Consider the following 13,363-nt stretch of genomic DNA (forward strand, 5'->3'; position numbering starts at 1 on the left):
CGCCTGTCAACTGAGGTAATACCGCTTGCTAATTTTCCACCCCTGAACTGTGTATAGCAGAGAGGGCTGGAATGAATCGGTCTGCCCCACCTTAGAATGCCTGCTACTTCCTGAGTCACCGGGACACTTCTTGTGCCCCCTTGGTGATTCCCAGCGCAGGCGCCAGGCTCGGCCTAGTAGGCCGCAAGCCTAAACTTGTGACCGCCCAGCCGAAAGCCCCAGTGGAACCATTCACAAAGTGGCAGAGAAGAGGGCAGATGCCCAAACAGAGGGCAGTGGCTTCAGCCACTTAATGGGGCCGCCCCACATAGCGCCCGACCAGTAGGCCACAACCTACCAAAACCAAGACCCACAGTGACTATCTAAATTCAGAGGTGCCGAGGGGAACCTGGGAGTTCGGCAGTCAGGGAGGGCCCATGTCCACTCCAAAATCCTCCAGGGGAAGAGGGGGCAGATACTTACCACAACGGGAACAGGGTGGGCACCGCTTTGGACGGCCCACCTCTCAATCGAAATGGGGGGGGGGGTCTGTCAGCCAGGAAGAATGCGGAGACTCAGGCCGAGGCCAGGTCGTATAGGCCCTAGATTATCCAGTTCGGCAGTTACTGTAGATCTCACAGGAATATAAAGAAAGGAAAAGTTCCATTTAAAAAAGGAAAAAAAAAAAAATGCCAGGACCAGAGATCCCAGCAAGGTCCTTAGACCTGACTAGGGAGGAAAAAAAAAAAAAAAAAACAGTGCCTATAGCGGAGAGTCGGGAGTATACCCCCTGGGACTGCCCCATAGGCATACTCAAGCTTTTTCCTGCCTAGTGTCCTAGTCCTGTAGGGAGTAGTAACTCAATGGTTAGGAAGAATCAGAAGCTGTGTCCATCAATGAACAAAATAAATATGTTTTAAAATAAAAATGAGTACTAAAGGCTGAGACTTACATGGAAATCATAATTTTATATATAATACGCAATACTGGTATACACTTTATAACAAGGTGGGGTATACAACCGCTTTGATGAGGCTTACCTGTACTTAAAATGAATATGTGCTTTTGTTCAGGGTAAACAACTGCTTTAAATGTAATTGTAAAGCCTTATTTTACCTCTAGTCTATCAGCATCCAGCTACTCTGGGTTCAGGTGATCTTCCCTGCGCAGAACCCTAAAGTGTTTGTTGTTGTTGTTTATATATATATATATATATATATATATATATATACACACACACACACACACACACACACACACTTGACATACTTGCCTGCTCTGTGCAATGGTTTTGCAAAGAGCAATCCTGATTCTCCTATTCTAGGGTCCCCCACTGGTGCTTCTGTCTTCAGAATGCCCTTACAGCAGGCTGCAAAGTATAGCAGAGTGCCCCTATAGGAAGGTAAAAAAAACTTCTACCTTTAAAAATCACTCACTTCCCTCTTTTGCCCAAGACTACATGTCCCATGAGGCATTGTTCCTCACACATTTACAAGTTCTCAGGCATTTACTGACATGTATGAACAGGCTAGTGCACTGTATACTGACATATGGGTGGTGTGCTGCACTGTATTTTTGGATATGTAAACATATGCAGGCCAACTAATCGATGTAAATAGTGGACAACTATAATTGATTAGTTTCAGCCCAAATGCTGCACTTTTTGCATCAATACAACTTTTTCCTTGGCAACCTGATAAGCCGATTTTCACAATGGACTGACCGGGAAATCTAATCAGCCCAAATTTTAGCAGTCAACTGGAAGCAGAATACTGCAGCACTGGTCACAGAATTCCAAAAGCATTCTGAAAAGTGTCTAAAGTCAGACCTAGTACACGGAATGGTTCATGGTTTTCCCAGTGTATATCTGAAGATCACCAGTTTATTCAGGTCATTGTAGTAAAGTTAGAATTTTAAAAAAAACTTTGATTAATGAAGCTTACAATTATCCCTGGGAATGCCTTACACACCAGGACGGAAAGAATTTGTAAATGGGTCAAATAAATTGCACTAGATGTGGACATGAGAGTTTGGGCCCCTGGAATAAAGCACCACTTACTAAATTTGTCAACGTAGCTCCCTGGTGGACTAAATGGCCTCCAATTATACCCACGCTTTGATTTATTTCAGATTTTTCTTTAAACTCTAAGTCCCCGTTCACACTGGGGCGACCTGTGAGGCGACCCGGTCGCCTCACAGGTCGCCTTCTATAGGGAAGCTGCGGACCCGTTCTAATAGGAGCGACACAAGTCGCTCCGACTTAGAAAAAGGGTCCGGAGCTTCTTTGGGGCGACCGTCATAGACTTCAATGTTAAGAAGTCCGTGCCGGCTGCTCCGAGGTCGCGGTGCGCTGCTCGCACCGCGACCTCGGAGGTGGCCCCGGGAAGTCGGATCGCCCCAGTGTGAACGGGGCCTTACGTTTCCGGAAAAACCCTAAAGTCTGCAAATGGGCTTACATTTTCTTCATTCAACTGGATTGCCTTATGATTCAGTACCACAAGGCGGATACCTACCAAGTCTCAGTGATGGCTGAGCCAGAAGACTCAGACTGGTTTGTATGGATAGGTCACTGCATATCTACTCCAGGCCCAGTCTTGGCAGGAAGAGTGAAGGTGGACATAAATGTGCAATGGTGGTCAGTTGTGGAGGCCAAGTCAGACCCACTGGAAGAAGGATAGAGCAGAATATATGCTATGTTGGGTGTGCGGGTCTAGCTGGAAGCAGGAGACAGTATGGGGGGGGGGGGGTACAAAAGTAATCAGACATTTAAAATTTGTCTGAGCATCTGCCACCCAAAGAGTGGTTGACTCTTACATCTGCTCCTGTCATAGGCGAGAAAACATCACCTTAACAGATGGTTTGCACAAGTTCTCATGTCCACACAGCCACATCTTGTGTTCTGGCCCACACAGCCACATCTTGTGTTCTGGCCCACACAGCCACATCTTGTGTTCTGGTCCTTGTGTTATACAGCAGTGGGTCTCAGGCTCAGTGCTCAAATACCCCCAAGGGGCCACGTTTTCAGGTTTTCCTTTACTTTGCTCAGCGGCTTTAAATTAATATCAATGACATGGTATTGACAAGAGCTTTTTTTAGCCAAGGGAAGTTTCCAAAACTTGGCCAGTTGGGGGTATTGAGGACTGGAGTTTGAGAACCAGGGTTATACAGCACTGGAAAATTTGAGGGAAGCTTTTCATCACATTCATTGAGCAGATGTGAGCTCATCTGGGGGCCCCCATTAGACTACAAGCCACACTGCCTAAAGCTGCCCACACTATGAATTTGATTTAGCTCCTGATGCATCAGTGGTCCCATCAGCCCCCTCTCACCTGACATGTTTCGATTGATAAGGAATGGCAGAAAATGGTCAGCTGAATGTTGGCTGCATCCAAACACTGCCACTGTTCATTTAGAAAGCCAGGAGTCATCCATCCACACTATAGCATTGAGGAACCAGCGTAATGTTTTTGCTTGCAGGAGGAAAAAAAAAAAAACACAACAAATCCAATGGTACATAGCCAGATGAAGTTACATTTTTGCAATGAAACTTGCAGAAAAGTGCAATTCCAATCAGTGCTTCGCAGTTGCAATGCACAGAATCCTGCAGTTTCCATTCCAGCACTAGAGCCATAGAGTATTGGACCTTTTCTTATGGGGCTGAAGTAAATAGACAACAGCCCATTTCACAGATCATTGTGAATGAGCAAAATAGAGGCCATGGCTGTGGGGGAAGAGCCAGGGATAGCAGCACCAAGTTATAAAATCAGAAAGCTCCAGGGACAAACAGCCTGGAGGTTGGGGAATATAACCATGTTTTGTGCACCCTAAATTGTTACATTGCCATTGATTTCAGTGGGCTACGCAACATGTGTCCAGTATGGCACATAGGTGTGAACAGGTCTCAGCAGTCCTGTAAAGCTTTAGTAAGAGAACCACTTTAGACAATGGCATGCAGATCACAAAAGTTCCTTAAACCATTAAAAAAATAGGCAAGTAAATAAAAAAGATTTAATACCAAACGATACAAAGTCAAAGAAACACCAAGAGCTGCACCTAGATCGCTCAGCAGACCTGGGCCAATACACCAATATCAGAAGTTTGGTCAGACGTGGGTAGTCTGGAGATCTTGATGAATAAAGCATAATACACAGAGGAGAAAACCGGATGAAAAATATCACTTTCAGCGCGATCGTCCAATAATCTGAGATGCGAGTACACAGCTTTCGAGAGCAGATCAGTTTGTGCAAAACAAACATTTCTCTCAAGATAACAGAACAATTTTAATCAGTAGTTTCCAAAAAATAAAGATAAAGTGATCAAGACTGCGCATGCTCAGAAATGAAAGGATACATTAGGTCATTGCCAGAAGTTGTATTCAGTCTTACAAAACGTTTGTATTATGAGACTAGCATGCAAAAGAAAAAAAAAAAAAAAGAAAAAAAAACAGGACTATCATTCGTCCGACGTTCTCAGACTGGCTGTACAATCATTCTTCAGAATCAGGTAAGCAGGACACCATCTACCTTTCTATGGCAGAAAACTAGATCACCCTGGAAAATTCATTTCATACAAAACTACTCCCCAACCATGATTGGTGATGACTGGAGGAATGTCTGCAATCTACACATGATCAACTTCCAATCTAACCATTACCTGCCCATTTATTGGCAACTGTTTCCTATCCATGAGTCACCTATGACACGGTTGATAATACCCGCTATACACAGTTCATTTCCTAATTTCTACCCAGCCTGATCAGCCATTCGCCCCATTATCAGATTTCTACAAGTAAAAAGGGCCAGATTTGCTCAGTGACTGAAGTTGAGTGGTTAGGCCCCTTTCACACAGGCGGACCGTTCAGATCTGCCTTTCCATTTTTTGGGCGGATCTGAACGGTCCCCCCATGCATTCCTATGGGGCATCGGATGGCAGGGGAGACATGTCTGCCGACATCCGACCTGTCAAATCTGGACGTATGGAAACCCTATTTTCCATCCGTCCAGTGGATCGGATGAGAACGGACCGACGGTCCGTTCCCATCCGATTTCCCCCATAGAGATGCATGGGGAACTGACAGCTGTGTCTCCGCACACAGCGCAGAGACACAGCAGTCCTCCTGCTGCTCAGCGGGGGATCAGCGGCTCGATCCCCCGCTGAGAAAAACTGAATCTGTCCGAGGGACGGATAGTGTGAAAGGGGCCTTAAAGCTCAACTATTGCCACTGCCTTGCCCCCCCATCCTCACACTGTGGGTACATGTAGTGCAGAACCAGAATGACAACAGTTATCCTTCTGGAAAACTGATAGCACAAGTCTTAGGCTCCATCCACACCTGAGCAAATTTTTTTTTTTTCACACTTTAGCCTTTTTCAGGCATTTTTTGCAAGTGTTTGGAGGCAGGCATTGACAACAAAAACACCTGTAAACTTCCAAAACAGAAGCTCATGTACTTTGAGCTTCAGGCGACAAAATGCTCATATGTGAACAGGGGCCATTGAAATGAATCTGGTTTTGCTTGCGTTTGAGGCTTTAGAGATGAGCGTTTTACAAGCTAAAATACACTCAGGTGTGACTAGGGCCTTAGGCTCCATTCACACCTGAGCATATCGTTTTATGGAGTTTTTTTCCGGGGGGGGGGGGGGGGGGTTGCAGGCAGGCATTGACATCTAACAAAAAACGCTTGTAATCTGCGAAATAAGAAGCTCATGTACTTGTGAGCCTCAGGCGTTTTGCTTCAGGCAACAAAATGCGCATATGTGACAGGAGCCATTAAAATGAATGGGATTTTGCTTTGTTGGGCGTTTTGAGACTTCAGAGGTGAGCTTTTTTACAAGCTGAAATACGCTCAGATGGGAACAGGGCCTTAGAAGCCCAAAGAGCCCTCCAGGAGTCAACATGGGCACGACTTACCCCCCCCCCCTCCCCCACACCTAGGGGGTCCCTTTACAGTCCAATATCAGCAGGCTGTGAGGGATCTTCTAGAAAACTACTATGGCCTCCTTATTCTGCAGAAACCATAGAACTTCCATGTAAACTATGAGGCCTGTCTTTCCCCAACACTGCGGGCCTAAGGTGTTCTATTCATCCCAGCACCTTTTTAGGCAACCTCCATGGACCCCCAAACAGAACGGAACACACCACAGGAGACCTCTAGGTAGCTCAAAATTCATTGGACCCCCTTCCACCTCTCACACTGCACTTCCAGGGAAACCCCCTCCCCGACCATCCCCACACTGCACTTGCAGGGGAACCCCCTCCCATCCCCACACTGCACTTCCTGTGGAACCCCCTTCCCGACCATGCCCCACACTGCACTTCCCGTGGAACCCCCTCCCCGACCATGCCCCACACTGCACTTCCCGTGGAACCCCCTCCCCGACCATGCCCCACACTGCACTTCCAGGGGAACCCCCCCCCTTTGACCATCCCCACACTGCACTTCCTGTGGAACCCCCTCCCCGACCATCCCCCACACTGCACTTCCAGGGGAATCCCCTCCCCGACCATCCCCCACACTGCACTTCCAGGGGAATCCCCTCCCCGACTATCCCCCACACTGCACTTCCAGGGGAACCCCCTCCCCGACCATCCCCCACACTGCACTTCCAGGGGAACCCCCTCCCATCCCCACACTGCACTTCCTGTGGAACCCCCTCCCTGACCATGCCCCACACTGCACTTCCCGTGGAACCCCCTCCCCGACCATGCCCCACACTGCACTTCCAGGGGAACCCCCCCCTTTGACCATCCCCACACTGCACTTCCAGGGGAACCCCCCCCCCTTTGACCATCCCCACACTGCACTTCCTGTGGAACCCCCTCCATGACCATCCCCACACTGCACTTCCAGGGGAACCCCCTCCCATCCCCACACTGCACTTCCTGTGGAACCCCCTTCCCGACCATGCCCCACACTGCACTTCCCGTGGAACCCCCTCCCCGACCATGCCCCACACTGCACTTCCAGGGGAACCCCCCCTTTGACCATCCCCACACTGCACTTCCTGTGGAACCCCCTCCATGACCATCCCCACACTGCACTTCCAGGGGAACCCCCTCCCCGACCATCCCCCACACTGCACTTCCAGGGGAATCCCCTCCCCGACTATCCCCCACACTGCACTTCCAGGGGAACCCCCCTCCCCAACCATCCCCCACACTGCACTTCCAGGGGAACCCCCTCCCCGACCATCCCCACACTGCACTTCCAGGGGAACCCCCTCCCCGACCATCCCCACACTGCACTTCCAGGGGAACCCCCTCCCCGACCATCCCCACACTGCACTTCCAGGGGAACCCCCTCCCATCCCCACACTGCACTTCCAGGGGAACCCCCTCCCATCCCCACACTGCACTTCCAGGGGAACCCCCTCCCATCCCCATACTGCACTTTCTGTGGAACCCCCTCCATGACCATCCCCCACACTGCACTTCCAGGGGAACCCCCTCCCATCCCCACACTGCACTTCCAGGGGAACCCCCTCCCCGACCATCCCCACACTGCACTTCCAGGGGACCCACCTCTCTTATCTACAGTACTCCCATCTAATGGGCCCCTCAATCGACTGCATGGAACCCTGTTTGAATTCAGCGGTTATATGTCCCCCTCCCTCCACAGGCCCCAAAAGGAGCACACCTATAGTACCCCATACATCAGTAAGCCCCTCACCCACAAACACAGCACTATACTCTTCAGGGGGCCCACAGCGGCCACATCCTGTAACAACATAGGGGACCCTCTTCCTCATACTACAGTATCGGAGCACACCAATGACCCCCACACCTACTATCTTTCCAGGAGAAGTGACCCAGTCCGACACTCACCGTATACTTCTACGGCCCAGCCGGTCACAACTGCATACCTCTCCCCTGCAGGCCGCACTCAGGCCGCTCTGGAGACTCCCAGGGGCTCTTTAAATACGATCTATAAATACTCCGGCCGCTCTTCCTGACGTCACCGCCAATCCACTGCGTCCATTGGCCAGCGGGAGGGCGCTCTGCTCCTAACGTTACGCCTCTCCGCATTGGCGACCCCTCCCGCTGAGCGGCAGGCCACGCCTCTGATACCGCCGAGAGGAAGCGTGTACTTGCACTATAACAGGTACCAGAGCGCGCTGAAGGCGTTTGCGAGGTGATGCGGGAGCGAGCAAAAAAGAGCATGCGTACTGTGAAGGGCGAAAACCGTTCATGGAAAGAGCCAGTGTTGACTTTTTTAACTAATAACAGTGTCGCTTATTAGAGGGCCTAAAACAAACCTGTTACCAGTAAAAGTACTTTGTAGTAAAAAGTACCTGTCAGAGTCAAGGAAGGATACATTGAAGTGTAATAAAGTGGACCTGTAATTAGTGAGAGGAAGAGAAAATAGGTGATTAGGGAGCTAGGTGCTGCATAGGGTTGGCACATCATCCCTTTAAACCAGGACACATGTTAATCACACAGGTTCTGAGGCTAATATAATTCACATAAGCAGTGGCAGCTGGTGCTCAAAATTTGGGGGGGGGGGGGGGCGAAAACAGAAAAATGTAATAGGCAGGGGCGTAACTACAGGGGTTGCAATTGCTACCGGGCCCCATGCTCCAGGGGGCCCGATAGAAAACCAGTGGGTGAACTTCCAGGATCTCAAAGGTCCCACTTGCGACCGGGCCCTGGCATTGCACCACTGTGGGGAGGCCCCAAGATTGCAGGAAGGGGGCCCACTGCAGAACTTGTGAAAGGATACTGCTGCGGGACCGTAATAAAAGGCCATGCAACGAGAGTAAAGAGCCCCAGGATTAGTGGGAAGAGCCCTGGGCTTGAAGGGAAGGGCCCCGGCCAGGGGTCTGGGGGGCCCTTCATGGTTTCTTGCATCGGGGCCCTGAAGGTTCTAGTTACGCCTCTGGTAATAGGCATTGCTTTGCGGCAAAAAAAACACTGTAAAAAATTGCGTGACTTTGAGGTCACAAAAATGTGAAAGGGGCCTTCAGTAATTAAGGTGTAGCGTACCCCCTTTCAATGCACAGTGACCAGAGTGCCCCCTTTCAATGCACAGAGATCATCATGCCCCCTTTCAATGCAGAAATGCCAGCGTGCCCCCTTCCAATGCAGAGATACCAGCGTGCCCCCTTTCAATGCAGAGATGCCAGCGTGCCCCCTTTCAATGCAGAGATGCCAGCGTGCCCCCTTTCAATGCACAGAGACAGCGTGCCCCCCTTCAATGCAGAGATGCCAGCGTGCCCCCTTTCAATGCAGAATCACCAGCGTGCCCCTTTCAATGCAGAATCACCAGCGTGCCCCCTTTCAATGCACAGAGATGATCATGCCCCCTTTCAATGCAGAGATACCAGCGTGCCCCCTTTCAATGCAGAGATACCAGCATGCCCCCTTTCAATGCAGAATCACCAGCGTGACCCCTTTCAATGCAGAATCACCAGCGTGACCCCTTTCAATGCAGAATCACCAGCGTGACCCCTTTCAATGCAGAATCACCAGCGTGCCCCCTTTCAATGCAGAATCACCAGCATGCCCCCTTTCAATGCAGAATCACCAGCGTGCCCCCTTTCAATGCAGAGATGCCAGCGTGCCCCCTTTCAATGCAGAATCACCAGCGTGCCTTCTTTCAATGCAGAGTGACCAGTGTAAGCGTGGCCCCCCCCCCCCCCGCGAGACCTCAGCCTGGCAGCGGCGGCTTTTCCTCAGTCCCCCGGCGTCTCCTCCAGTCCTCAGTCCTCCCGCCTCCTCTTTGGCCAGTGCAATGGAGTTTGCCTTTCGGCCAATCAGTAAGCGGGAGGACCCCGGGTCCACCCTTTGCTGAAGCCTATTAGAGCCTGTGGCTCTAATCAGGTGACTAAAAAAAAAAAAAATTCCCCATTGAGCTCCATGCGCCTCCAACGCACCAGCCGCCATTGCACATAAGGCACTAAGTGAGTTTATTTACCACCTTAATGTCCTGATGAGGTGGCAACCCTAGTGCAGCGTTGTGCAGTAGGCAGCGAACACACAGAGTCCAAGTTTCGCAATTGCAATTTCCTGGCCTACCTCACGTCTGCACACAATAACTCCTCCTCTGGAACCCACAGGCCCACCTTTTCTTAGCTAAGTAAAAGACGGCCCCTCCCCCACTGAAGTGTTCCTTTTTGTTTTGTTTTTTTGGCAAAAAATAAAATATTCCATGGACTCACCATGCCTTCCAGCAAAAATAGCTTGGAGTGTCTACTTTGCAAAATGGGGTCATTTGGAGGGGGGGGGGGGGGTTTGTGCTGTATTGGCATTTCATGGCCTTCAAAATTGTGATAGGTAGTGAGGAGTGAAATCAACAATTTAGAAAGCCTGAAGGCGGAGATTGATTTCCGGGGTCCTGTATGCGGCTAGACTGCCAAAAAGTCTCACACATGGGGTATCCCCATACTCAGGAGAAGCAGCAGAATGTATTTTGGGCGTCATTTCACATATACGAATGGGATGCATGAGCAATATATCATTTAGTGACAACAAAAAATAATAATCATTTTCCCGAAACTTGTGGCAAAATATAAAATATTCCATGGACTCACCATGCCTCTCAGCAAATAGTTTGGAGTGTCTACTTTGCAAAATGGGGTCATTCGGGGGGGGGGGGTTTGTTCCATCTTGAAATTTCAGGGCCTCTGAAACTGTCACAGGTAGTGAGGAAGTAAAATAAGCAAATTACGCCATTAGAAAACCTGAAGGTGGTGATTGGTTTTCGGGGTCCCGTACACAGCTAGGCTCCCAAAAAGTCACACATGTGGTATCCCTGTACTCAGGAGAAGCAGCATAATGTATTTTGGGGTGTCATTTCACATATACCCATGGCATACGTGAGCAATATATCATTTAGTGACAACTTTGTGTAAAAAAAAAAAAAACAATTTGTCATTTTCCTGAAAATAGAAAATACTCCATGGACTCAATATGCCTCACTTTGGGTGTTTACTTTTCAAAAAGGGGTCATTTGGGGGATGTTTGAACTGTCCTGGCATTTTATGCTCAATCTTAGCCACACATCACCCACTCTTCTAACCACTTGAAGACCAAGCCTTTTCTGTGACTTTTTGTTTAGATGAAAAAATATATATTTTTTTTTTTTTACTAGAAAATTACTTTGAACCCCAAAACAGTATATATTTCTTTAAAGCAGAGGCCCCACATAACAAAATGGTGGATGTTGCAATTTTTTTCGTCACACGGTATTTGCGCACAGATTTTCCAAATGCAATTTTTGCGGAAAAAAACACTTTAAAAAAAAAAAAAAACAAACACACAAATACACTATATAATTCCTAATTGTTTGGTAAAATTTAAAAGATTATCTTATGCTAAGTACATAGATACCAAACATGACATGCTTTAACCACTTCCGCCCTGCTCACATTGCTGCTACTGCGGCAATGTGGCACGATCCCGTCCAGCGACGTAGACTCGCTCCCGCTGTGTTCAGTCACAGCGGGAGACGGGCCAGGGGAGGAGCAGCGGCGATTGCCGCTGCTCTGCCCCGATCGTCGGCGAATCGAGTGAGGAGATCCGCCCGCCTGTGTAAACAGAGCGGGCGGATCTCCATAATGACAGGGAGTGACAGATCGGAGTGTTCAGCATAGCTGGACATCCAATCTGTCCTTCTGTCACACAGTCACCTCCCCCCCCCACACGTCAGTAAGCACCAGGCATACATTAACCCCTCCCTCTCCAATAAAATTAACCCCTTCCCTGCCAGTGTCATTTTTACAGTAACAGTGCATATATATAGCACTGATTACTGTAGTAATGTCACTGGTACCCCCAAAAGTGTCAAAAATGTCAGTCAAGGGTCCGATCTGTCCGCCGCAATGTCGCAGTCCTGCAAAAAAAAAAAAAAAAAAAACCGCAGATCGCCGCCATTACGCGTTAAAAAAAAAAAACACCAAAAATGACAGAAATCTTTCCCTTAGTTAGTAAACGCAATAAATTTTGCGCAAACCAATCAAAATACGCTTATTGCGATTTTTTTTACCAAACATAGGTAGCAGAAAACAAATTGGCCAAAAATTTTAAAAAAATTTGATTTTTACATATTTTTTGGGGGGGAATTTCATATAAAAAAAATGTTAAAAATAGTTATTTTTTCAAAATAAACGCTCTTTTTTTGTTTATAGCGCAAAAAGTAAAAATCGCACAGGTGATCAAATACCACCAAAAGAAAGCTCAGTTTGTGGGAAAAAAAGGACGTAAATTTCGTTTGGGTACGGCGTACCGCGCAATTGTCAGTTAAATTCGCACAGCGCCGAATCGCAAAAAGTGGCCTGGACGGAAGACAGCAAAATCCTCCGGTGGTAAAGTGGTTAAAATTGCACACGCCCGTGCAGTGGCAAAAAAATGCATACATTTTTAAAGGCCTTTAAAAGTCTTTACGGGTTACCACTTTGGACTTACAGAGGAGGTCTACTGCATGAGTTACTGCCCTCGACCTGGCGTTACTGCCCTCGTGACCTGGCGTTCGCGGCGATACCTCACATGCATGCTGCAATTGCTAATTGGGGCCTTTTAGACTCTAGATCTCTCCTCTGACCTTAAAGCATCTGACCACACCAAGATTGGTGTGATAAGATGCTTTCCCAATTTCCCAATGGCGCTGTTTATTTCTGGCGAAACAGAAGTCATGAAATGTTCGTAGCTTCCGGTATCTTAGGCCATAGAGATGATTGGAGCCATTCTCGTCTCAAATCAGTTCTATGGTTAGATAATTGAACCACCGGCTGCACTCTCTAGTTACCTGGTGGGACAGTAGAGCCCGAAAAAAAAAACGCACAAGGCGGGGGGGGGGGGCTGGTTGTCCCCTCCCACTGCTTGTAAAAGCAGTCTAGCGGCCCATTATCCACTAGGATCACTTTTACATGTAAGCTGACCGCTGGCTGTAAAAAACGATATCAAGATGATGCCTAAATCTGCAGGCATCATCCTGGTATAACCACTCAAAGTCCAGCAACGTACCAGTAGTGATGGACGAACATCGGCCGGGGCAGTTCGCGAACGTTAGCCGCAGACTTTCTCAAATATCCGCGAACCGCAAGTTTGCAGCGGGCCCCATCGACTTTAATGGGAGGCGAACTTTAAAAACCTTTAGGTCATATTTGCAGCCACAAAAGACTTACTAGCTGTGCACAAATAGTCCCACCACATGGACAATGTCATAACAGAAGTATTACAATTAAAAAAGTTGCCCTAAATTTTTTTTTTTTTACAGCAAAAAGTATTTTATTTTTTTTCCTAAATCAGCCAGAACTGACAGCAGCCAGTAAATACATGTCAAATACATATAGGGTCCATTCACACATCTGTAAAATGGGTCCGCATCCATTCCACAATTTGGCGGAACTTTTACAGACCCATTGATTTTTAATTCCAGTCTGAAAAAT

At 48.3% G+C, this 13,363-nt stretch overlaps 1 protein-coding gene across 2 annotated transcripts in view; it reads right to left on the bottom strand.

Annotated features, from left to right (window-relative positions):
• The window catches only part of KRAS (KRAS proto-oncogene, GTPase), a 49,895-nt gene extending 41,964 nt beyond the window's left edge, over positions 1-7,931 (bottom strand). For both annotated transcript variants that reach the window (XM_082253386.1, XM_082253385.1), the window contains exon 1: positions 7,803-7,931. The gene's annotated coding sequence lies outside the window, so the exon portion shown is untranslated. The remainder of the gene's footprint in view (positions 1-7,802) is intronic.
• Positions 7,932-13,363: the final 5,432 nt, after the last annotated feature.

This window comes from Pelophylax lessonae (assembly GCF_965119305.1).
Source record: "Pelophylax lessonae genome assembly, chromosome: 4".
Lineage (NCBI taxonomy): Eukaryota > Metazoa > Chordata > Amphibia > Anura > Ranidae > Pelophylax > Pelophylax lessonae.